This window comes from Ambystoma mexicanum, chromosome 6p (assembly GCF_040938575.1).
Source record: "Ambystoma mexicanum isolate Mex_15411 chromosome 6p, UKY_AmexF1_1, whole genome shotgun sequence".
Lineage (NCBI taxonomy): Eukaryota > Metazoa > Chordata > Amphibia > Caudata > Ambystomatidae > Ambystoma > Ambystoma mexicanum.
In genome coordinates this window covers 1004565489-1004589638 of record NC_090935.1, presented here as the reverse complement: position 1 = coordinate 1004589638, position 24150 = coordinate 1004565489, and positions in this window count along the sequence as shown.

Sequence of the window (24150 nt, the reverse complement as noted above, 5' to 3'; positions counted from 1 at the left end):
CGACATTGTGCTGGACACATGCAGCCACAATTATTCTACAGACTACTGGTGGTGCATACAGCAACACCACACCAGAGTGGTCAAGGGAGCTGAAGCGTAATTTTAGCACTCCGAATGTGCACTCCACTATGCCTCGAGTGGCTATATGTGAAGTATTAGTCAGAGGGTATGCGCTGTCCACTGTAAATGTCGACATGGTTGTTATTGTCATTTTTTGTCAATGTGTATTGTTCAGTGTGCGACATGCATGCATGTGCATGAGCATTCATACTCACCAATGAGACATGTGTTGCCATTTTTTCCATATACCAGAGCCCAGTGCAGTGGCGACATGTGGAAGATGTAGCTGTCATGTGTGCTGCCTGGGAAGTTAGCATAGACTTCCATGATGATTACCTTGGTATCACACACTACCTGCACAATAATGGAGTGCCAGTGCTTTCTGTTCCTGTAGATAAGCTCTGTCAATCGGGGTGGCCGTAGCGCTACATGGGTGCAGTCTATGGCACCTAGTACACAGGGGAAGTGTGACACTGCATGGAACTCCTGCATGCCTCTCTGCCTTTCCGCTGGTGTTCGGTGCATATGTATGCGCCTCCACACACATGCACATGCTGTTTTACAGGACAGCACCTGGTGTAGAAAGCGTGACTGGGTGGCCTGTGATATCCCATCAACTATTGCAGAAGTCTGCTGGAAGGACCCAGTCACAAGGAAATGTAGTGCAGTCAGCACTTTTTCTGGCAGGGTCAGGGCATGGGAGCAGACGGTGGGTGATGTTAAGCCATCTTCCCACTCCCTGACAATGTCTAGGATTACATGGGGGCGGAACCTATACCTGTCATAGACCTGATCATCGTCCATCCCAAAAAGTGTGGTGTGTGCTGTGAAGAACGGGGCCTGGGTATCCTCCTTCTCCTGCTTTGTCTGTGCACAATGGCTCCAAATATTGCTGGATTCATCGTGGTTGTAGATGTTCGTTTGGTGTGTATTGCGTGCTTTATACCAATTTGTTCATATGCGCCTTGACTGCGCAGTGACGTTTACGCCTGCTACCATGTAGTATATGGGTTCCATGATTTGCGTGTCCTTTTTCGCAACCCGACGTTCCCAGTTAAAATCCATGAATACGGTTGTATTTGCGCAGCGATGGGCGTGGACTTGCTTGGCTTTGTACCGTCCCTCAACACGCCGTCATTTTCGCTTGTTCTTGCTCATTCTGCATGTTCCGCCCCTATTTTGGTCGACGCGCAGGCCCGACTGACACTCTGCATGGATTCTCGCGTAAGGCTCTTGTCGACTCGCACAGACGTGTTGTCTGTGCGAACTTCACGCAAGTCCCAAGAAAGTCCCGTGCAATCGTTTCCATGAATCTACGAATGAGGATTTGCACGCACTGCACTGGATGGGATAGCCTGCAAGGTTTTGCATTATAAATGATATTGTTTTGTCCACCGCTGATGGAAATGATTTGATGTCGCTTGGCAGCAGCTGTCAATAACGAAAATAATTGAAGCACAGTCTTCCTATTTAATTTAGTCTACTTTGTTTATTCTGGAAACTATCAGGCGTACTTTTTTTTTTTTTAAATGGTCATACAGTATATCAAAACGTGGATTCACTTTACGCATCTCAGTGTTTTTAAAAGAGAGAGGCACAGTTACATAGTTGGGTTTGCTTCGATATTTGCTAAATATAAAACCTGATGCCTAGGTACAAAGGCAAATTACGTATTCAGATATGCAATATTAAAATCGTTTAGCCTCGTCTTAAATAATGTATGCATTAAAGTGGCACAGGAAAGCTCATGAATAGAGAATGAATTGCCATTTCGGCAATGACGACATAGCATTGATTGGGGCCTGGTTGGGTTGACTTCTTTTTTCCATGAACCCTCGAATACCAATAGGGGAGGAAATCCAAGTGCAGAATTGCTTAGCCTACTTTATTCTGAGTCCATCAAAATATGAACATTTCCTGCGTTCAACTTTTTTGGCAGATAAAATATTACAGTCTAGAAAATACACAACCTCCATTTGGAAATGCTGTGGTTCGATTATATGGTGTCAAACAAGTGAAAAAAGAAAATCCTATGCCACAGGCATGTTGGCCTGAGGAGACATTCCTCCACTCCTGCCCACCCTATCATGGACCACCACTGAGAGGGAACATTGTTAAATACTCTATGGCAACTGAAAGAGTACTTCGTCCCTTTCAAGATGGTGGCCATCCTCATTGCTAAGTGGTTAATGAAAACAGAAAGGGGATATCCACTCTTCCAGCTTTTCAGCCGTCTTCAATGCTGCATCTGTTCTGCATCTGTAAAGTTAATTGTATGAGCGCCTTTGCAAAAGAGCCTCTTGAAGCCATCACGATCTCTATGTCCAACATCCAATCCACATATATTCACTACCAATGACCTACATATGTTGTGGCTGATGCTTTCCGGTTCACAACTTCCCACCATGTGTGTAGTATGGCATCCACCAATCTAAGTGAGGAAGAAACACGAGAGGAGCAGATATTTGCATGAATATAGCATGGTATGGTCAGTGCCCATTACATGGCAAACTTCGTGTCTCTCTTCCTGTTGTAGGGAAGTCATTTGGGTGGGGTGAAATAGGGTGACCCAGGGCATCATGCTCCCACCCAAATTTGGAGCCAGGGTTAACAAAGCAGATCTAAGCATTTCGTGTGCTTAGTGTGCCCTTTTATAGGGTACGCAGCTCCCTTCAAACGCTGAAGGAGAGTGGTTATACGCCGCCACTCAATAAAGGTGCCCCTACCCATACCATGTGCCCCTACGCCTCTGCCCAGGGCACACACTCTGTAATGCGTCAAAGGCACGAATCCTTGACAGCTGAAAGGCATTCCGCATATGTTTCCCGTACATTAGTGTGACACAGTGGCGTAAGAAAAGTGTTCGAAGCTGCAATTCATTTTCACGTGGACTTCGTAGCGCTATTATTATAGTGCTTGTTTGGGGGCATAGATTTTAGTGGGAAGAAACGCAGACTCTGGCGAGGACTCACCACTGCCTTGCCTGATGCTCGCTGGTCAGATAGCACACGCATGCCAAAACTAGTCCCAGAAACGTGTTGACAGGCGATGTGAGTAGACAGGCTACAGTAAGCATTTGCAAAAGGAATGCACTGTCGTCAGTCGCGCCGAGGCCAGGGCAGATGGTATGTACCCTGCACTGGGTACGCTTAGGTTAGCGCTGACTGCAGCGTGCTCTTGTACAGTGTAATTACATGCATTGCATCACATGTGGGAGGTAATGCTACACAAGATTACACTGGGCGCCCCTTGGAAGCGGAAGTCCTTTGTTTTCTGCAGGGTAGGTAGTATTCATGGCCTTTTTTTTAAAGAAAGGGTGTCATAGACCATTACTCGGAAAGCAGGTTGGATCACTGGCTCCTGACTCTATTCATTGCATAACTTTAAATGTCACCTGAGATGACCTGTCAAACTCCACCCAACTTAATTCGCCTACCTGCAGAGCTCTGTCATGGCTTCAACCTTCTCAGGTACAGTGACACAATAGCGGCCCCACAACTGACAGTGGATGGCTCCTCGGCCAAGATTGCCTGAGCTGTAATTTCAGGAGGTGCATCAATTAATGGCGGGCCTGGATAGGCAAACATGCCCCAGAACTCGGGCCAAAGCACACAAGGGCTCCTGTTTTTCCTCACGCTCCCCCAAGCTTGGAGAACATCCGCCTGCGAGAACACGAGACAGGTGAGGCGACGAGCACAGAATCTGGCACTCCATGGGCACCTGCATGGTGGTACAGCCGGCACATTTGGCAAAATCCCCAGAGAGCTCTGCCTTCCCGCCCTCCTGAAGTCACTGCTAAAGATTTGTTTTTCGCCCAGCTAGAAGGCCATGATTATGAATTAGAAATACCACTTGTTTTTACCATCTTCCGAAGTATTAGGGGTTTGAGATATTTATCTCAGGCGCTATTCTAGGATTGGCGCATGGGGTAAAAGTTTTAATTCTGCAATGAAATTCCCCACACTTTTACCTGCACGCAAAGGGTGCAGCTAAACACGTTTTAATCACCTCTCCCTTCAGTAAGGTAAAGCTATTGTTTTGCTTTTTAAGGGATGACCTGGCGCATCGCTTACCTGTCAGTAACCAAAGTATGCAGGGCGCCCGCAAAGGCAGTGATAATGTGGGCATCGCAGAAGCCCACGTTCTGAACCCCATTGCTGCACAATGCACAGGAGAACCACTGGCGACCCTTCTGTGCATGTTGCTTCATGGGGCAGCAGTGCTGTGATCCACCACTGTCGTACATTCCTTTGCATCCTCCAGACAGGCATGGAAATGCAGAGCGGAAATTAAAATAATACGTGACGTGGAGTACTTGCGAAAACCTACCTGTTTTTTATGCGACGCTGAAATAATTGTATGTAACCCCTAACTTTTCTGCATGCAGTTACAGTAATTTACTGCGCCCAGCTACCTGAGGGTTTGGTGCGCATTATCAAATAAATAAACAAACAAACTGAATGTGGCAATATGGGTCCGGATATCACCCAGCGTATTATGAGCACCCAGTTCTCTTTTCCTGGGATGCTCTTCGCGCATTAGAGATGCTAACCTGTCATTATCGATTACATAATCCGGTGAGCAAGAGTCTGGTGAGCTGCGTTTTGTTTTCCTCATGTTGGTTGCCATCAGTGAGTCAATGCAAGATACTGCCAGTAGGAATGCTGTGATCGATAACACCCGTCTACCCATCACCCCATAGCTTTGACCAGCAACTTTATTCTCTCCTTAGGCTGAAACAGCTGAAGAAATACGTTACTAAATACGTGGGAGGGGTGTGTTGGAACACCCCCTTTATATAGCTGCATTCGTTTTATTTGGGAGCTGTATCAATGCAGGCCTACCACAGAGAGACCGCAGAGCATTGTACTGAGGTTACCACGTCACTGCATTTAGGCCGATGCAGGAAGTCGAATTCATGGCCTAGGCTACTTGAGAGGTGGTGGGTGGGGCGGGGCATTCCGCTTCTGAGAAAGGGGTGCAGTCAAAAGATTCTCAAGTAGGACGCATGTGCAGTGTTGCTTAATGTACCGACGTAGGTTTTTTCTTGAACAGGCTTTGTAGATGACTCCTGCTTGCAGGGGAGTCAATGGAAAATGATCAAGGTAGAGGGCAAAGAGGTCAGACTCTTGTTGTCATTTGAACATCTTTATGACGTTTGTGGTATGTATGGCTTTAATAGGGGCAGGACAAGAGAGGAGTTGACAGGGAAACTAGCATCGCTCCAACTCAGGTGTGACAAGATGAAAGGTTGGACAGTTATTTGAAAGTTAATGTCTATGAACAATAATGAGACCTTCCATGGGGAGGACAGCACAAAGGGAGCCATTTCATCTTCCGTAAATGAGTCTTAAAGGAGCGGGGACTGTTGAAGTAGAGTTGAAGTATCTGTTCAATGGAGTCAGGGGTGGTGAGACGCCATAAGGGGCAATGGCTCTAAGAAGATACTTCAAATGTCATAGAGTGTTCTATGAGTACAGGCTCAATCTTCATGGAATTGACCTACAGCCAGGATCAGAAATGAGGGTGGCATTTCCTGAGACAGAGGATGTTGTGGGGGTGGAGGGGTATGATTGGGTATCTTCGGCCAACCAGTGAATAGGGACTTCCTGGTTGGTAAGGTGGATCACTAGCACTTTGATGTAGACACTGAAGATCACTGAAAAGAGAATGGAACCATGTCAAATCCGGCATGTTCTGTATAGATGAAGGCATCTGCCACGACCCATTTTGACAAACCAATGTTGAATGGCTAAGCGCTTGGCTTCAGCATCTGCTGCTTGATTTTCAATGTTGAATGGCAAAGAATAATGATATCCAATCTAGGGCTGTAACCTCTTTGTCAATATTCCCAATGCATGCAATAAGTATGCTGAGGCTACTCAGATGGTCACTAGTGTTGAAAGTGCAGAAAGGTCTTAGATTGAGGATGCAGATGTCACCATCCACTGCACAGATGGTGGCCATTTCTTTGATGCAGCCCTTCTTAAAGCCAGCATGGTAGGACCACAGAAGGTTGTGTCTGTGTATTGTATATCAGCCTGTAATTGTGTGGAAAGTGTGTGCTTGGGTACTTTCCCAAGGAGGGGTATGTGATGGGGCAGTATTTGCTAAGATACTATGGACAGAAGTTGGGTTTTGTAGGCATGGGCATTGTTTGGCCACCTTTCTATGAGGATGGGATGACATCTTCAGTGAGGGACGTGTGAAGGGTGGCTATGATTTGGTGAAGGCAGGGCTGGCCTTAGCTGCAGAAGTGCCCTGAATTGGTGTCCCCCCTCCCCGCACGCCAAGCGAGTAGCAAATACAGATACAGGGATGATGAATATCGAGGCCACTGATGTGAATAAAAGAATAAATGCAATGATGACTGAAGCACAGCAAGAGGAAAAGAATTTGATTTGTGGAAGCGAAGAGGGTGTTCTTTAAGCCCCTCTGAAGCATTGTGACAACAAGACAGCACTCGTAAACCAGTGATGCCTATAGCCTCCTTAAGGGTGGCGCTGGAACAGCTACACTACCCAGCGCATACTACTAGGGAGAATCTTGCTGTAATCATTGCTGAAGATTGGTTTGTACCGAACTTAATGGAGCATGTTGCATTTTTTATGGTAAGTTGTATTATTTGCCAACAATTCACAGCTGGGCATACACTGTGCATAGTGGGGGGAGTCATCCCAAGACCTAATGGCCCTTTTCAGCACTTGCATATCGACTATGTTGACATGATACAAATACGTAATAGATATAGATACCTACTTGTAGTGTGTCCTTTTTCTAGATGGATAGAGGCGGGTCCATGCACACACCCAGACTCTACCTGTGCAGCTAAGTTCTAAGTACGAGAGGTGTTTCCTATATGGGGAGTGTGCGAGGTAATGAGATCTGATAATGGACCTCATTTTGTTAACACAGTTTTTGAGCAAATTACCTTATTGCTTGGTATAAAACATACATTTTCTTTGGCTTATCATCTGCAAAGGAAATGGGATCTGTGAAAAGTTCAACGGCCTGTTAAAGGAAAGAATAGCCAAGTTGAAGCTTACTTTGACAAAAGGGTGGGTGCATTGCCTACCACTGGAATTATATGCATTGAGGAACCAACCAGGTTCTGACCACCATCTTACACTGAATGAAATAATAATGGCAAGGCGACTGAGAACACCATTAATGCCTCCATCCCGAGTTAGAAGTGATGCTCAGCCAACGTCAGAAATTTTAGAGCTTGAATTGCAAAACTATTTGAACTGTATGACTTCCAGTTTTTCTGTAATTTCAGGACAGTTGCAGAGACGAGGGTGTAAGGCAGTACAGAACACAGAAGTAGATGCTTCAACAACCCAGCATGCTGAATTTCAACTTCCAAAACTTTACCCAGGAGATACGGTCTTAGTTCGTAAGCACACAAGGAAAATTTGGGACGAGCCCCGTTTCAACGGTCCTTTTGTTGTTGAGGACGTAACACCATCTGCTGTCAAATTACAGGTTAGGCACGCTTGGACCTTCCTGGGGGACATCAAGATCTACTCTGGAGAAACTCCTCTGCTGCACCCTACCGCAAAGAAGCTACAATCATTGGGGACGAACCACATCACATGCATACGAGATGTATGACGAGGAAGAAGGACGCAAAACCTGACAAGTGGAAAGAACAGAACCCTTTAGTTGGACTGTGGCTTGATTTTGGACACTCCCTTTTGGGCTAGAAGGACACATTCGAACACTCTGTGCATCCTAGTTGCAGAGTAAAGGAAGATCTGAATGCTTAAAAGCCACAGTAGTCATTGACTTTGGACTAATGCATGTTTAGGCTTTGATAAGAAATAAGAATATGCCAGATTCTGATAAGGGACACAGCAATTGGAAGAGGGTACAGTACCCGATTCCTTCTACACAGAGTTATGTTTGGTTCTTCTCATGGTGTTACCCAGTTATGACCTTTCTAGGATCATACTTGCTTATTTTGAGTTGGTGTTACGCTCGTATCCTACGTTGGTGGGGAGAACTTGCCGCATTCCAGATTATATTCAAAATCCTTACAATGAAAAGCTCATAAGAAGATTGCTCATAATTATCACTGAAGAGTTTTTGAAGTTGCCTGAGTACAGTGAAGAAAACACAAATGACCTTATCAACCGACGCAGCACATAGACTGGTTAGTTTGGTGTTCTTTCGTCTAACTGAAGAATACCTGCATTTCGTTGGAAGGCACACCGATGTGGTAACCTTTTCCAAAGGATCCAAGGAACACTGCAAACTTGAATGTAATCCTGGAAGGAATCATAATCCAGGTGACAATCTATTCTGAAAGAAATCACAGAGCGGTCTAGAAACTTTTCTTCAAAGGACAGATCGAGGAATAAAGTAAAAAACAAACCTTTTGCTCATGCTGACAGGGAAGCAACATGTCATCTGGACTGAAGCAAATTAGAGGTATCGATTGGTAACGGAGAAGTGAAGCAGACTTCATAGAGGCTCGCAGAGGACATTTTTCTTCATGATAAAGGAACATTTGCATCTCTGTTCCAGAAAGAGAGAGGAAGTTGTTTCTTAAAGCATCCAGAAAGCAGACAGTTAATCGAGGATGAATGCTGAATGAAGACAACAACTTCCAGAAACAATCTAACATGCAGAGCTATTAAAGTTTGTTTTTCCTTCCTTAGCATCAAATGATCGAGATGGGCAACCTAAGTAGTAACATTGTATTGCCCCATGAGAATAGATGCACACATTGTGCAAGAAGTCGATGCTGCAAACTTACATACCCCTGCATCATCTACACATGTATTATATTCATACTCATATTGCTTTCACTACCAGTGAGAACTGAATTTTATATAGGAGCACAAGATGCAAAGACTCCTGTATATGTTTCTGAGCAGAAGGAAAAAATAAGTGTGGCAACTACAAGGCAGCCTAGACCCTACATAGTTATTCCTGTCCCAAGAAAAAATGGGAAGATACCTGAGCTTGAAATGGATGTTGTTAGTAATAAATCACACACATCACTTGGTCCAGAAATTGTTTTTAAATGCCGGAGACAGGGTCAGGGGACCAGGCCAAATAAGGGGTTAATAAAGGTTGGGCCTACACAGACAATCTATGCAGATCCTCCTAGTCCAGTGACAAGAAACCCAAGCACAAGTCCCACAGAAAAATCACGTGCAGAGATGATAGCAGAATCTATATTGCTGTTTTTAGCTGTGGCTAGAAAGAGACAGATGGATAAAGAAAGACTTGCTGAACTATCTACGTAGGGAACCCGTATGGATGTTTATGCAAACAAACCAGCCAGAAGAAGCTATGTTGATGCATTTAGAAATGTAGTAATAGACAACTACATGAAGAGTTTGAGAAGCAAAAGAAGCACCCAAGAAGATAATTATGAACTGAATGATTATCTGGACAGCATAGCACACTTGGGAAATAACATATGGTACCAACACATGAAAGAAGTTGGAAGAAGTGGCAGAAGAAGAGTGCTTTGTATTTGCACTCCTACCATACAGCATGGGAAAGTCAAAGATCTTCATAGCTATTGAAATAGATGTCCTAACTGCACACTGTATAGTGCACCTAGCCTTCTGTAGTACCAGAGGCCAGTTCAAGGGTCGAACAGCCTCTCTCAAATGGGCAACTGAAGGAACAGACCCAAATGAAGACGACTATGTTCAAGACATAAAGACAAGAAACAATGCTAAAACAAAGAACATTGTGATCAGATATAAGAAAACCGGAGTAAAAGGAACCGGAATAATAAGAGAATTGAATAAAAAACTGAAAGTTCCAGGACACTCCACATAAGACATCAGCAGATGGAAAAACAGAGGACAGATGCAGATTTGGAGAACTGTCCTATCACCAGAGGGCTGGGAAAATGGAGTAGTAATCTGCAGAGACTGGGTAATAATGGGACACTACCAACCAACAATCGAGAATGCACGTATGTTGTTTAAACCATAATGGCCCAAACTTTCCAAACTACTGACGTGGGTCGAAGACAGAGAAGGACCCCTGCAGATAGTACCGATGGGAAGTTCTAAATTATGCTTCAGAAATAATGGTACAAGAAAAATGGGGGGGAATCAGAACTGTGAACGAATCTTCGATGCACCAGGAATGAGTATCGGGACAGCAGTAATTGTTGATCATTATTGGGCTTGCGGATCCAAGGCCTACATAAGACTGCCCAAAGATTGGGTAGGAATCTGCACATTGGTGAATGTCCATGTTCCTGCATTGGTGAATCCTAAAAGTGACCTGAACATTGATAGCTTCCCGAAAACAGATGCACATCTGAGGAAGAAGAGATCTGTGGAGCTGATAAAGCGAATAAAGAGAGAGAACTACTTTTCAGCCAAATCAATAGAAGCTTTTGACTCTGTCCCGTATGAACATAGATTGTTCAGCCAGACTTCTTTAGTGTTCACGTTGACCTTCATGCCTTCAAGGATCCAGGTTGGAGCAAATACCAAGTGGCTTCATATCACCAAATGGGAATTGCTGCAGACGATTAATACTACCATAAGGGGTTTCAATGCAATCAGAGAAGAATTGAGAGCAGTAAGATTGATGACCCTCCAGAACAGATATGTTCTAGACATGATTACAGCTATGGGTGGAGGTGTTTGTGCCAAGATTGGAGAATAATGTTGCACATTTACACCTTCTCATGATGACACGAATGGGACATTGACAGAGGCCATAGATATGCTGATGAAACTCCATGGCCAGATGAGAGAAGAGGTTGAAGACATTGCTGATGACAGCTGGTTTGGATCACTCTTCTTGTGGATTCCACATTGGATATGTTCAAATTTCTTGGATCTTTGTTACTATTAGTGATGCTTGGATTCTGTGTGATCAAGATAATACTCTCACAATGCAAGAAGACAGCAAAGAAAGCCATAGGGATGAAGACATGATTGATGTTGAACCAAGATGGAAGCCTAAAGATCTGACTGATGAAGAAATCAGAGACTTTGTGAAGGCTATTATCCATGCACCTGAGGGGACAAAGTTCCTGTATCCAAAGGACCATAAGAAGTATGTGGGAAGATGGACCTATTGCAGTCCAAGTGGACAGTGCATGCTCATGACATGGAACAAAGATGAGCACATGACATCAGCTGGATGCCTGAAGGGAGTCATAGAAATATGGGTCCCTAAGAGGCATTTCTTCAGACCAGGATGTCTAGGTATAGAATATGATGTGAGAGTGCTTTTCAATAAATCACCAAGAGGGGGGAGCGTAGAGGAGGAGCCAAGTACCCCCACTCCACCTGCCCCACCTAAATTATCTGAAACGTATGAACCAAAGTATGTGACATATACTGAACAGTTAAACCAGCAAAGAGAAGAGCATTGACTCTTTGCAGTACCCATAAGAGTACCTATACCTAAGAGAATATGGGAGGAAAGTACACATTGAGGAAACCATACCTGCATCCAAGACAATATGAGGGCCATTTGAACGAGATTCCTGAAGAAGCAAAGAAACTAAATGACAAAGATGAATGGTGACGTCATATAAAGTTGAATTGACACCTATATAAAAGATAACAAGACCAGAGAGGCAGACAATTTATAAAGAACAAATAAGTACTAAAGATAAGTGACATCTTGAGATCAAGATGACAAGACTTATGCCACAAACCTGATGAAGATACTTAGATAGTTTAAACGTGTACAGATGCAATGAAACGGAAGCAGTAAAGCAATCATGAAGCTAGTCACATGCTTTTAAATAGATTAGACCGTGGTAATCGCCAACATATACATATATACCTCAGTAGATACATATGGACAAATAAAGAATGAATGTTTCCGCTACGTATGTAAGCACTACTGAACAAACAAGAAGGCCTCATTCAGTGTCGCAGTTGAGAAAAGCAATTGAATTAAACAGAATAAGAGCTCAGCTAAGTAGTTCACTGAGCCAAGAAAGCCAAGGTATTATCAAACTGGACTTGGCTGACATTGGATACAATTAACGTGAAAGAACAGAAGCTCCTGTTTGAGAAGGTCAAGCAAAAACAAACGACGTCAGAGGACTATTGAGAATAAAATCAAATACACAAAAAGGCTAAATTTCACAGTGTCCAGTCATGTGATAGAGGGAAGTTGGATGAGTGAGATGATCACACCCACGCACGGAAGCCGGATAATGCCCATACTCCTTAAAAATTCTCAGAACACAGTACAAACTCAAGGCCAACTTCAAAGTACTAATTGACACTGGAACATTGAGGTGATGATGGATGATATTTTAATTGGTCGGAAGCTGGTGCTTATCCGCACCTGGTTGTTCAGTCTGCATGCTGATAACGTAGGTAGGAAAACTACTGACAGGGGTTGGAGCCAACCAATTGTAGGGGACCACGTAGTTGGGGGTCCTATAGTATGTGTAGCCAATGGGACGTTCATAGTGGCCATTTTGAAGGGAGGGATAAGTCGCCCCACCTGATGTTGACTATCCAATTACCTCTTTCTGTTACTCTTTACAGATATAGAACCTATGCTTAGTTATTCACTTAGGACCAATCACGATAGGTTTTAATACTTTGCCATGTAGGATGACCTTGGTAATGACGCATTTTCGGGTACAAAAGCACAGCTTTTTTATGAAGTAGTTAGAGTCAGAGTATCAAGCGATTGCTGATGTTCGTTGTACTCCCTGTTTTAAGATATTTGACATTAAAACAGACAAACTTTGCCTAACTATCTGTGTCGTCTTGATTATTGATGTATGAATAAAATCTGCATCCCCATCTATCTCCAGGGTACCGCTACTCATTTTAAAGGGCTGGAAGCCTCCAGTTCAATAGTTATTTTGTCCTCCCTTGTTTCCCCCTCCTTGTCTTGTCACACCTAGAAACGCTTGTGTACAGGCGCGTTATAAATGCCATATCATATCATAGCAGACACTCACCTGCATTCTACATCGCTGCATGGGGATCAAGGTGAGCATTCTCAGTTGGTTCACATCTTACTTCTCTAACCGCCACCAGTTTGTCCAAATGCATTCCTTAGATCACCAACACTACCCATCATCTGGAAGTATCCATCCTCTACCCATTGATCTTCTGATTTTACACGGAACTACTGAGATCCGTCCTGGCTCCACACAACATAAGCATCCACCAAAATGCAGATGATATGCACTGCTATCTCAGGATTTCACTATTAAAGACATCCACAAGCTCAAAGCCTGCCTCACTCTGACCCCATCCTGGATTTGCAGTGCTTACCGGAAGGTCAACCCATCCAAAACCACATTTTTATTACAACACTGAACACCCAAAAATCCAGATGTGACTCTCTGCTGTGAACATGGAGGGCTTCACAATCCAGGTGACCACCTGCACCAGGTCCCTTGAGTTCTAAATTGACAGAGACCTCTCCTTCCAGGAGCACATAGGAAGGAAGACACACATTTCTTGGTACCAACTTTCCCTCCTGAAGAAAATCAATCCCTTAATTCCAGAAAAAACTTCAGATCTGCTGTCCAAGCCTTGGTCCTATCCCACCTGAATGGTGGAAATATCCCCCAGAAGGCCTCCCGTTGACCACCCTGACACCTCTGAGTTGTGTCCTACATGCTGCAGCACGACTCATCAAAGTACTCAAATTCGACCACATCAGCCCGACCCGCATTGAACTGCACTGGTTCCTGCTGCAAGCAGACGTTACCTCCAAATCCTGCTGCATCATCTACAAGACCATCACCCTGAAGGCCCCACTCTACCTCGCAGAGAAGCTCAGCTTCTTCAAAGGCCCACAAGTCACCAGAAGCCATGACATGTGCAGACCTTCACTTTGCCGGGGCAGGAAGGAAAAAAAACAGAAGACATGCCTTCTCTGTATACAACCCCACACTCTGGTGCCTTGTCCCTGTCATCACAAGATTTTCCGCCTGATTCTACATTTCTGGAAGGAGCTCAAGACCCTCCTCTTCAAGGAATGACTCCTCCTTAACACCTACGTCCACACCCTCTCCACTCCCGATATAATGTGAGATTGGGCAATCTGCTCTTCCCTGTTTCCTGCCCTAGTTGCTTATAGGTCCCTTTCTGCCTAGCTGCCATCCCCGCCTTTTTTCTGCCCCGTCCATGGAGGCATGTCATCCTCTCCTTGATGTTTTATGAAGTACATGCATGTGGAGTGACTCCCCATTATGTGTCTGCATGGGAGGGTATGCAATGGTGTCCATGGAACTGGCCTTTTCAGTGCTTCACTGCCAGAGAGCAGGAAGACAGGTTAAACAGAATGAAGAAGACCTGAAGTGGAGAATAGTGGCCGTAGACATCCTCAGAAATAATTTCTGATGTTTTATATGTTATATGCATTCTCAGTGCCAACCCGCCCCACCCCCATGCTCGCTCTACATTAGAGGCTCAGACTGGTAGGTCACAGAGTCTGAGCACCTCAGACTGGTAGAGTTTTAGAGTCTGACATCTCAGACTGGTAGGGTCTCAGGGAAAGAGCCCTTCAAGCTAACATCATCTCATATTTAGACGCAAAGACTAGGACGACTGTGGGCCATTTCCCTCCCAGTCTGTGAGATACTTAAGTTGAGAGCTTCTAGAAGGGCTCATAGTATGCACACCTCTGTCTAAGAGAGTCCCTAAATCAGCATGCCTAGTCTAACAGGTGTGAAAGCCCCTCGGGTTAGGATAGTGTAAATGAACCTCAGACACATAATCTGCCAGAAACCTTCTAAATGTGTGCTGATATCAAAAGTAAGCAGACATTCCAATAGAATTCAGGGAAAGAAAATATTCTACCTGATGTCTACAAGCAAACAGAGCAAAACACTCAACATTGTGTTGATCTGGGAGATCTGTACTCCAGGATGGTGATATTAAAGATGTTGTAAAATATGCACAATGCAATACATTATGTGTTAGGGCCATGTAAATTGAAGAGCTCCTGGTGCCCATGTTGTGGTCATAACAGACCAATATCTGAGGTGGCCCGATGTATGTGTTCTATATAATAACCATACTAAGGCAATTTTTCAATTCCTGCAGTCAGTATTCTGGCCACAAGGGCTCCCAATGAATAAATGGGACAGACATGGGGCTCAATTTGTCTTGCACAAGATGAAAGACTTCCCAGCTGAGAATGGGACCATCAGAACCACTTTGTAAAACCCCAAATGAAGGCAATCAGCACCAGAGGGTAATGAGTTACATTAACAATGGACCATGTCTTCGAGTACAGGTTGATCCCGTACATCACCACACAGATATCATCCCTTGTAACGGTAGGCCATGTCCTGGGTGTAGATGAGAGAGGAAGATGGAAACCAGATACAAAGGAGGATGGAAGAAAAAAGTGAAAGAAACAAGTATAAGTATGATTCCCAAAACAACATGGCCAAATTCTGGGTTGGATGTTGGAAGCAAGATTAACCTCAAACTCCCCAGAGAGGGTGGTGGGTAAGAAGGATATGGGATTCACAGTAGGCCTGATGTTTTTGCGCTGCTCCCCTTCTTTAAATTCAAAACAGCTGGACTCAAAATGGTGCAAATCTCACAGAAGCAAAATTCAAACGTGGAGAAACTTCACAGTCGCAAAATTCAGATGTGGTGAAACCTTGCATTTATAGAATTCAAATGTAGTGGAACCTCATAGTGCCAATATTCAAATGTAGTAGAGCCCCCAGTTGTAAAATTCAAATGTGGTGAAACCACAAAGTAGCTAAATTAAAATGTGGTGAAACCTTACAGCAGCAAAATTCAAATGTGGTGTACACCCCTCTTTATGAGTCCCTCTTCTTAAGCTACACCACCTGTTTCTGTCTATCCCCTTCCTTCAAATCTGCCACCCTTTTCAGTCTGTTCCCTTTCATTTCACCCCTCTTTACCTCCTTTAACTTCCCCCATCCTTTCCCTGTGTTTATGTGTTATCTTCCATTTCCACGTGAAATATCCCATTGTTAGGGTTGTGCTATTGTTGGGTGTTGTTGTTCAGGTACAAATGGAAGGAGGTGTGTTGAGGCCTTAGGTGGGAGCTGTAATGGTGCAGGCTCCTGAGGAGCAAAACCATGATTGGATACAGAGCTTAGAGGCTCTCTGGATTCCAGTGGGGAAGGCGGGTCATGAAAAGGAATCGAGTTTTGGAGAGGATGCAAGAAACGTGGAGTTAATGTAACTGAGAAGGTGTGGCTCTCTCTGCCAGTACTTTGTTCACCACTTAAGTCTTCCCATGTTCTGCTTTCTGCCGCTGCTTGGGAGAGGAGACCACCACCATCCACCCAAGTAAGGTAAGGCCATTCTGGCTGGCAACCATAACCCCAAGCCCACCCCCTTCCACTGCGACTCCAGCCCCACCATTCTACTTTTTTTTAAAAGAAAGACCAAAGGCCCACCCCCTTCCACTGCGACCCTAGCTCCTACATTTAAATTAAAAAAAGAAGCCCCAAACCCACCCCCCTTCCACAGCAGACCCACCCCTGCATTTTAATAAAAATAGAACCAGCAAGCCCATTCCCTTCCACTGCGACTGCATCCCCTCCATTTTAATAAAAAAAAGAAGCCAGGCCCTTGACGCTCCCCTTGCCGGACCTCCCCAGGCCCTGGTTGGTGCTGCTCGGGGTCACATGACCCGAACAGCAACAGCAAGACACCTGAGCAAGCAGCCACGTGCTTCTTGCCGCCTCTTGGGAGAGGAGACCACTGCCACACACCCAGGTAAGTGAAGGAAATTCTGGCCAGCAACCATAACCCCAAGTTTTCACCCCATTTTTCACCACATTTGAATCTTGCTATTGTGGGGTTTCAGCAAATTTTGTTTTAAACATCTTTTTATTGATTTTCAACTCAACAACATTGCACGTTGTCAGGGTAGCCGATCCAAGTTGCCCACGTGGTGTAGACGACGAATTCTACGCTGCAAGGTAACCCTGTGACTGGATAAAACAAACCAGCACCAGGGATGAATTACTTGGAAGAATGGACCCAGACGCGATGCCGAAGAACCTCTTCTTGAAAGGAGACGATCTTCCAGGTAACCCCTTGTTTTACAATCAATCAACACCAAGAAATACTGCAGAGATTCTGTCACAACAAACAAACAAGAGGTCTTAGTACTTACAGAAAACCCAGAAGCAATGCACAGATATGAATTTAGGAGTAAGGACAGACACTCTTACCATAGGAGTAATGCTCTTCCAAAAAGATGCAAGTGCTCCCTGCAAGACCACCAGGTGCAGAGGTGACTAGGATTGTTCCCGCCGGCACGCGGACGCCTAGGGGCAGGAAGTCCAGTAGGGAAAACCCGACGGCACAAGGACACTCCCCCCTTCACCCTACATGAATACTCCTGCAGTCTCTAGTTCGTTTTAGGGCGAGGGGAGGAGAAGAGCACCAGCGGTCTTTTCGGGACACTTGCAAGAGCGTGGATCAAGGAGGGCAATCCAAAGGAGTCCGAGTCGGCAACACGGGGTCTTTCCGAGGACAGAGCGTGAAGCAGAGGCAGTCCAGTAGGAGTCCGGGTCGGCAACAGGGGATCTTTCCGATGACACAATGTGAAGCAAAGGCAGTCCAAAAGGAGTCTGGGTCGGCAACAGGGGATCCTTCCAATGATAGAACGTGAGACCAAGGTAAAGCAAAAGACAGTTCCGGGAGGTCAGCCAGGGGAAGGACTAAGGCAGAACAAGAGAGGAATGGGTAGGTAAGGAACGGGGAGAGAGCGCTCAAGGGAGGACGTGGAGTCAAAACACCAAACACAGAAGGGCTAGGAACTTGGCAAGGAACACCAGGAAAAGCGAGATAACAACAGGTTACAATATCCAGGATACGTAGCGTACTTCAGCAAATTCAGAAGCAACGAACAACTCAGACGGCATAGTTTTATCAAGCCGAAGTCACATGACCTAGCGTGCGTCTGATGTACGGATTCGGCGTGTTTGCCCCAATCGCCATGGCAACCGCCAACGCGACTAAGCCAAAGGGTAAGTCTTCCGATATTCGGTGCGGCAGGACGTTGACCCTTGTTTTGCAGTGTGGTGGGGAAAATAAGGTCGTAACAGTGGGGTATGGTGCAACGGGCGCATTCTAGCATGTCTCTGTTGTTTATGTGATGGGGACGGCATTTGTCCTTTGTAATTCCGGCCAGACCAAACCTGATTCCTGACACACGTTACCAAATGTTTTAGATACAGAAATTAATTAGTTACAATGCCCACCCCTTTCCATTGCAGTAACATCCGATGCACACAATGCCACCCTGCTCCTCTTTCAGGTTCAATCACACCCATTGTTTAATGCTCGTTTCAATTCAGACACTTCTACCCTCTTCTTTGCATGAACTTTGACTCATATACCCTTAATTAACCATGTCTCAGCCATATCATGGGGCCTTAAAATATTAGGCAGAAGTAATTTTGTTCAACAGCTGCCCCCAATCCATGGCTGCCCCTTCCGCCTCCTCCTCCTCCTCCAGTGCCTTACTTCTACGCAGAATCTCTGCTTCGCTAACCCCCATCTTTGAACATCTTTCAGCCATTGTTGAATCAGCAGCCTTGTGGACTGTTCCATGAAATAGCTACACACCTCTTGATAATATCAGTACAAATTATGCTTTTCGCCTCTGGGTGTTTTGTGTCTCTTCCCTCCTGGATCAATCCCCACAAGCATATAAACAGTGTTCGAGCATAATTGCTCCATGGCAACTCATTAGTTTGGGTCATTACCTGAACCCAGTAAAGGGTTATCGTGGGACATTCCCACACCATATGCCAAAATCCTGCCTGTCCCCAGCCGCACCGCAGACACTCATGTAGTAACAAAGTGTTAATGGCATGCAGTTTTGCTGGGGACATGTACACAGTATGCAAGTAATACAATTGTGTTAACTGAAACCTGGTCTTACAGGTCACCTTTTTCACCTGCTCCCAGATTTGGACCCGCTTCTGCTTTGATATGGAGAAGTCCACCTCACTTTCTCATTTACTCGTAACAGCCATTTCCTCTTGTGAGGTTGCAGCACATTTGCATTTGCCACTTTGAGGTTTCACCTTATTTGAATGTTGCTACTGTGAGGTTTCACCACATTTGAATTGTGCTACTGTAAGGTTTCAACACGTTTGAATTTTGCTACTGTGTGGTTTCACCACATTTGAATACTGCTACTGAGGGGTTCTGCCACATTTGAATATTGCTACTGTGAGGTTTGTCCAAGTTTGAATTTTGATATTGTGAGATTTGCACCATTTTGATTCCTGCTGTTTTGATTCTTGTCCTCTTTGACTTCTGCAACCGTGGGGTTTCACCTCATTTGGTTTTTAATTGAGCTGCAATAGAATTGCAACACGCTGCTTTTGAATTTGCCGGCAATAGAATTTTACTGAGTTAGTTAACACTGCTTTCGAATTTAGCCACACTAGAACTGTACTGATTGTCATCCATTCCTTTTAAACCTACCCACACTAGAATTGTTCTAAGTTGGTTACCGGCTCTTTGAATTTAGCCACACTAAAATTGTACTGAATTAGTTAGCGCTGCTTTTGAATTTCCCACACTAAAATCTGTACTAACTTGGTTTCCCACTGCTTTGAATTTAGCCACACTAAAATTGTTAACACTTCTTTTGAATGTGGCCACACTAGAACTGCACTGATTTGGCGTCCACTCCTTTTCAATGTAGCCACACTAGAATTTGTACTGATTTACTTAATGCTGCCTTTGAATTTACCCACACTAGAACCATACTGATTAGGAGTCTGCTCCTTTTGAATTTAGCCACACTCGAATTATACTGAGTTAGCCTTGCTGCTTTTGAACTTATCCACACTAGAACTGTACTGATTTGGCGCCCAACACTTTTGAATTTAGCCACACTAGAATTGTCTTTATCTGCTTAGATTTAGTTGTGATGCATCACTCTGCAAACCATACACCAGGACCAAAGCAAAGGACAATGCAGTATGAAGAACCGACAATACAACTACTCAACACCCAGAGATCTCCTGAAACCAACTAACTACCCCCTTTCTCTTCTCCAAACCCTAAGACCTCTCATGGACTACACACACCCAGAGGGCTAGTGAAACAACCCACCAAAAGACGTGGAAAAACCACACACCCTTTTCTAATCACACTACAAACCCAATATCTGCAAAGAACAAGCAACTCAGACACTGAACACCACCATTACGGACACACCAAGACCAGTGCACATAACAAAGCACACACAGAAATGTCACATGCACAGACGCCAGTTCCTCCTGGTTCTGCACGCATCAACAGATGAGCACAAATACTATCCTGTCCCTCTCTCCCTCAGTAACCAACCCTACCTACTTTTATTATAGTTCCACGTGTGTGCCTGGAGACCATGCAAATAGCAGCAGTGTGAGGTATAAATCAACATAACATAACATATCTGTTGTATCTTTTGATATGTACATCATGTTTTAAAAGTGTTCCAATCAAAAATCTTGCTTGTACCTCAAAAAGCATATTTATGGTACAAATGTTCATTTCACCTTTTATGTATGAATTCCTTTAAGTACACTGCATGAACGTATTTTTACTGAGGAAGAAGGCATGTGGGTTGATTCTGGCTATCAACAAGATGTTGTTAAGGAGAAGACATAATATGATATGATATGATATGATATGATATGATATGATATGATATGGCATTTATAACGCACCTATACACAAGTGTTTCAAGGAGCGACAAGGCAAGGGAGGGGAGACATAGGGAAGACAGACAGACAGCGATTCTACTAGGCCAGGTGACATTGAGATTGCGCAAGTGCAGGGCAGGGCGGGGGAAGGGGTGAAGTGGGGGATAAAGGGGAGGGGGCAGTGCAGTACATAGGATAACAGTAAAATAAATAAAGACAATAAATACAAGTGCAGCCAGCTACTGGCAGGTGCAAGAGTAAGTAGAAACATCAGATGTCAAGTGCTAGTAGGGGCTGTAGGGATACAGAAACAGTCCCTGATTGCAAGGGTTGCCAGGAGGGCATTGCAGGTGTGCAACTCGCAGCAGGGGCCTGGGCCAGAGATCAGAGAGTAGCCAGGTAACCAGTACAGTTTCGGATTCAGCCAGGAGATGAGCAGGGGAGAGGAGGAGAAAAAGCAGAAGGAAAGAGGAAGGTCTTGAGGTGCTTCCGAAACCGGAGATGGTTCTGTTCAAGTATGAGGGAGGCAGGGAGGCTGCTCCAAAGAGAGGCCTCAGCAGAAGAAAGAGACCTACCACCAACTCGCTGCTTGAAGAAGCGACTAACCCTGAGGGAGTTGGAGGCGGATGAGTGAAGAGCTTGAGAAGAAAGATATTTAGGAAGAGAGAGTTGGAGGTATTGAGGTCCCAGGCCCCCAGAAGGCCTTGTGGACAATGCTGAGGGTTTTGAACGTAATCCTCGCCACCACTGGGAGCCAGTGCAGATATTTCAGTCCTGGAGAGATACGATCCCTGGCAAGGACAAGTCTTGCAGTCCTGTTTTGGATGAATTGCAGAGGGCGGAGAGTAGAGGCAGGCAGATTTTGAAAGAGGCTGTTGCAATAGTCCAGCCTGTAGATAACCACAGCTCTGGAGACAGGGAGCTTCTAAGGGAAGGAGAGGAAAGGAAGAATACTTCTGAGGAGGTGCAGCTGGTAGTGTGACTTCTTAGAGATGTCAGAGATGTGAGGAAAGAAGAAAAGTGTGGAGTCGAAGATGACCCCAAGGTTTTTAGCCTCACAGGTGGGAGCAGGAATAAGGCCAAAAGAGGCCGACCAGAGAGTGACAGGAAAGGAGGGAGCAGGTGTGCCGATGAGGAGAGATCATTGGTGGTACACCGCAGCTGGATGGCTGAAAGACAGTCACAGCTGAGAGAAGGAGAAGAGGTGGCCGAGGAGAGCCTGAAAATTTGCTGAGTGTCATCCGCATAGCACTGAAAGTTGGGGCAGAGAGCGGCAATGCAGTGGGCGAGAAGTGCCGGGTATTGGTTGAACAGCCAGGGAGAGAGGTTAGACCCCTGGGGAACACCACAGGTAGATATAGAGATAGAGGAGAGGAAGGACCCAAGTTGGACCTGGAAGGAGTTCAGCCAAGCCAGTGCCTGATCAGTGATACCCAGGTTATCACAGAGATGGTTGAGCAGGATGGCATGGTTGACCGTGTCAAAGACAGAAGAGAGATCAAGTAAGATGAGTACACAGGGGGTGTTGGAATCGAGGTTGGAGAGCAGGTCTTCATAGATGTTCAGAAAAGCAGTTTCCGTGCTTTTGGCAGCTCTGAAGCCAGACTGATGATCATGGAGACAACCAACAGATTCAGAGTGAAGATAAGCATGGAGATGGTCAGCTTTTCTAGGGGTTTGCCCAGGAAAGGAGTGATGGAGGTTGGACAATAGTTAGCCGGGCAGGAAGGGTCAGCAGTGGGTTTCTTAAGAAGAGGGTGCACAAGGGAGTGCTTCAGGGGGGAGGGGAAGACTCCAGTGGCGAAGGAGTGGTTGCAGAAATCAGCCAGTGCAGGAGCCAGGATGTCAATGTGGTCCTTGATGGTTTCAGAGGAACATGTGTAAACCTGTTTTGACAAGACTTTTTCAGAGATCAGACTTGTCTAGAAACCTTGTTTGCAGAGAATAGGGGAAAGGCAGAGAAGGAGGGAGGAGAGGTGGCTAAAGAAGGGCCAGAGGAAGAGCAGGGAGTGGAGGTGGCAGGGGGAGAGGAAGATAGAGAGGACAGGATGTCCTGAGTTTTAGAGATGAAATGAGAAGCCAGGGCCGTGCAGAAGGCCTGGGAGGGCCAAAATACAAGTTTGGTAGTGGGTTGGCTGGATTTACCAGTAGCTCTGATCTGCCGGTAATTCCGGCATCCCACCACCAAAATATGCTGGTACTACTGCACTGGTATTACTGCTGCCAGTAATACTGGCTAATCCCCTCATGGGACTCCATGGAATGCCAATTTACTGCCCTTACCGGCACTTGAAATCTGGCAGTAATTTCACCAGACCAAGTGCTGGTATCGGTGATAAAGTTTGGTGTTATCCCATCAGATTTACTGGCGGGACCACCAAACCTGTAATAAGGCCCAATATCCTTTATTAGCTTTCCCAAAAAATGCAATCAAAGAGGGCAGGAAGAATATTTTGCTGCCTATACTGCATACAAGCTTTCAAATGTGGCTGCAGCACCTAAAGCGGCTTCAATCTCACATGATGCTGAGGAGGCATAGAAACCAGCTGGCACCTTGTTTGCAGAGAATAGGGGAAAGGCAGAGAAGGAGGGAGGAGAGGTGGCTAAAGAAGGGCCGGAGGAAGAGCAGGGAGTGGAGTAGGCAGGGGGAGAGGAAGATAGAGAGGACAGGATGTCCTGAGTTTTAGAGATGCACCGGTATTAATGGTGCCGGTAATACTGGGAATTCTCCTCATGGGACTCCATGGAATGGGGAATTAGCTCCGTTATCCACACTTGGAATATTCCAGTAATTCCGGCACTCCAAGTGCTGGTAATGGTATTACCGTTTTCCGGTATCCCATCGGATTTACTGGTGGGATACCGGCAAACCCATAATGAGGCCCATGATTTATAAATGGGGCCTGTCACCTTGTGCTGACCCGATTATGCTCAAATCTACATTTTCCCTCCCCATTCTCCATTTTCCCCTACTCACAAACCCCCTTATTGCCAGTTTCTGTTCAATGTGAAATCTACAATCAGAAAGCCCCTTCGATTCTCTTTCATTAACCCCGTGCCCCATTCTAGGGCAAGACCTCTACCAATGTCATCACCAGCAGAGAGCTTTCTTTCTTTGTTTTTTTATTTTTTATAGCGTCTTAGGCCAGGGCGTTTTACTAAAATGATTGAATTGACAGAATAAACGCAAGGGGACAATCAATAACAGAAAACAACAGAGGGAAAGACCGAGAGAACACTGTCTAAACAAAGAAACAAATTGACGGTCCATGAACACAGTGTAAATGAAGGTCAAGTGACATAATGAAAAATTGCAACAAAAAAACAGCTCCACCCCCAAAAACAAAAATAGCTAAATTAGGGGGGAGAAAATCTTCAAAATACAAAATATCCAACATAATCAAGAAACGCCACAGTTGTCACTCTACCCCAATGGCCATGGATGAGAA